At 32.9% G+C, this 3192-nt stretch overlaps 1 protein-coding gene across 1 annotated transcript in view; it reads left to right on the forward strand.

Annotated features, from left to right (window-relative positions):
- The window catches only part of LOC106869605 (melanotransferrin), a 27197-nt gene that overhangs the window by 5644 nt on the left and 18361 nt on the right, over positions 1 to 3192 (forward strand). The gene's annotated exons all lie outside the window — the stretch shown is intronic.

Consider the following 3192-nt stretch of genomic DNA (forward strand, 5'->3'; position numbering starts at 1 on the left):
TGTATGGACAAAATTTAAAGAATTTAGTATTTTGTATGGACAACCGTAAATTTATAGGTTTTAATGACTGAGGTAAAAGGCGTGCCCCCAACCCACTTCCGTTTTTTTTTTTTTTTGTTCAAAAATTTAATCGGTTTTATTCGTTTTCAATATAGAAGATTACGATTTTGCCCCAAAATCACGTTTTCAAAATTTTGATTTCCTCCTCCTCACTCCAATTTCTTAATTTTTAACTTTTTTCCGAATTTTTTAATCCACGTAGAAAAAATAAAGATTACAAATCTGGGAAATTTTTTTAAATTTTAGTTTTTCTTAAAGAAATACTCAATACCCTCCCCCCCCTCGTCCACCCATCAATTCCTTGCTTTCAAAAAGCGAAAAACTCCGAATGTTTCACTTTCGTCTAATGTTTCACGCATGCGTAGAATTCTACTGAAATAGCAGACGTGATAAAGTATCAAATCACCACCAGAAAACATGACATGCTAGAAACAGCAGCTAAACAACACGATTTCTGAAAAAAACTTCCCTGCTTTCAAAAAATCTAAAAGTGAAACATTCGGAGTTTTTAGCTTTTTTTGAAAGCAGGGAGGTGATGGGGGGTGGGGGAAGGAGAATCGAGTGTTTCTTTAAGAGAAATACATAAAAAAAGAAAAAGCTCTTAAAGTTTCGTAATCTTCGTATTTTCTATGTGGATTTGAGAAAAGTTTAAAATTATTTAAATTGAGGTGGAGAGGGGAAAAATAAAAATTTTGAAAAGTTCTTAGTTTCGTAATCTTCAGATTTTCTATGTGGATTTCAAAAAAAAATTTTGAGAAAAGTTTAAAATTATTTAAATTAAGGTGGAGAGGGGAAAAATTTTGAAAATGTATTTTGGGGGCAAAATCATAATCTCCTATATAGAAAACATAGGAATCGGAAGAAATTTTGGGAAGAACAAAAGTGGGTATGTGCAAATGTCACCAATGACATGCTAGAAACAACAGCTAAAGGACACGATTTCTGAAAAATACTTTCTTTTAAGTTTATATCAGAGATCAGGTTTTTAAATACGCTCATTACAAACATGAATTACAAAATAAAAATAGTCATTTCAGTTGAAGTTGAACTGTAATTTTGCGTGTGCACACAACAATAAATAACATAATTCATATTGAAGTTTTACCTAATGTGTGTGTGTGTGTGTGCGCGCACACAAAAGAAGTTATTTTTACATACTTTTCTTAATTCCAAAAGAAGAAAAACTTCAGCAATATTTTCAAAATTGGACTTCAGCCATAATTGTTAAACCCCCAAGAACTGTGTGCGTGTATTTGTAGGGGTGATCGTACAAGAGAAACATTTATGAAAATGTACACACATTGTATTGAAATAAGTTATCTTTACAGACCATATCTGCAACTATCTATATAATTGATAGCAAAGTATATATAAAATGAAATTAAATTCATGTTTAGTCCAGTTTAAACATAATATCATGGCTTTCTTACAAGTTTGAATATGCCTCGAGCATATTTGTGCTTGTAATCATCATCATCATCACCATTTAGCATCTGCTTTCGATGCTGGCATGACCAGAACTGGTAAACTGGGTTCCACTCTGATTTTGGCTTGGTTTCTACAGCTAGAAGCCCTTCCATATGCTAACCACTCCTAGAGTGTAGTTGGGTGCCTTCTACATGTCACCGGCACGGGTTTGCACTGGTATACAACCAGTTTACATGCTAAAGGGTTACATTTATTTCACTACTTTGGATTCATGCTGTATTGTGCATATATATATATATATATATATATTTACTTAAAGTATAGATATGCAAATTAAGCTATCTACCACAGCTTAATTGTAAACTGCCTTATATAGCACCTGAACACTGTGCTATCCATTTGCTATGTTGTATGATCTATTCCTAGACTTACACTGAGTCTTTGCTAAATAGTTGAAGTAGTTAAGTTTAAGACTTGATACTAATTAACTATCAGAATTTTTACTAAAAGATGCTACAATTAGGTGTGTAATAAATTAAGAAATTATTACTCTAAAGAAAGTTTATGGTGCTAATAACTTGCATACAAGTGAAAAACGTCACTCACTTCAGCCACATAACCACACATGTCCTTTTCTTGGGCTATTCTTTTTCCCCCTCTCTAGACCATTCTGCTCTCATCTTTCTGACGAATGAAACGTTACACCCTGGTCACAAAAGTGAAATAGAAACTTTTGTTTTTATCTCTTACTGTATATTTGTATGGAATTTTTTGTGAATCTCTGAAGAGGCCTAGCGAATCATGCATGTACCCCCATTTCAGCATTTCATCCGCTAATTACTCCGGCAGGAACTATTTGGATAGAATGGGGCATGTCAAAGCTAGGCCGAAACAGCTGTAAGATTAAGTTTGTTTATCCTCAGATTCCTTATGTACTTTTATTTGTAAACCCGGTTGTCAATATAACATGGTTTGTTATAAACACTTGTACTTTGTGGTTTTTTGTCACTTTAGTTACAAATTAAGTTAATGAATTTAACAGGATACACTGTCTGCAAGTTGTTGGGTTCAGCATATTATCCTCCATTTTCTAACTGATATATAAATTTAGGGTAAAACAACCTTTTACCCGATCCGACTTGTTACACTTGGTATAACACTAGTGTAACAATAATTGGGTACCCTCCCAGCAGTATATTGGATAGATACTATCCCTTAGTGGGTTGAATCCTCAATCCCTAACTCTCTTGCATTATATATATATATATATATATATATATATATATTTACATATACAGTGGACTCTGCTGTTGTAGATACTAGTTAAGCATTCCACAATTTCTTGCTGAACAACCTGTGCAGATGATTTCTTTATAGTGCTCAGATTCTTGTGTGCTGCACTATTTTAACTCCAGGAAATCACCATTGCCTGTACAAGTGCACAGTGTGCCACATTTCAGATATTGAAGTGTTTGCAGCACAATAACAAAATGCAGCGTTTTGCTCAAGAACACAATGTACCATCTAGTCTTGAAATTGAAACCACAATCTTGCAATTGTGAGTGCAACATTCTTTTATATATATCCATTAATTTTGCCTATACAGTTTTAGCTTGCACCCAGTAACATTAATATTTCTCATGAGTATTAATGTTCTTTATATATGTATATGTATATATATATATATATATATATATATATATA

The sequence above is a fragment of the Octopus bimaculoides genome, chromosome 18 (genome assembly GCF_001194135.2).
Source record: "Octopus bimaculoides isolate UCB-OBI-ISO-001 chromosome 18, ASM119413v2, whole genome shotgun sequence".
Classification (NCBI taxonomy): Eukaryota; Metazoa; Mollusca; class Cephalopoda; order Octopoda; family Octopodidae; genus Octopus; species Octopus bimaculoides.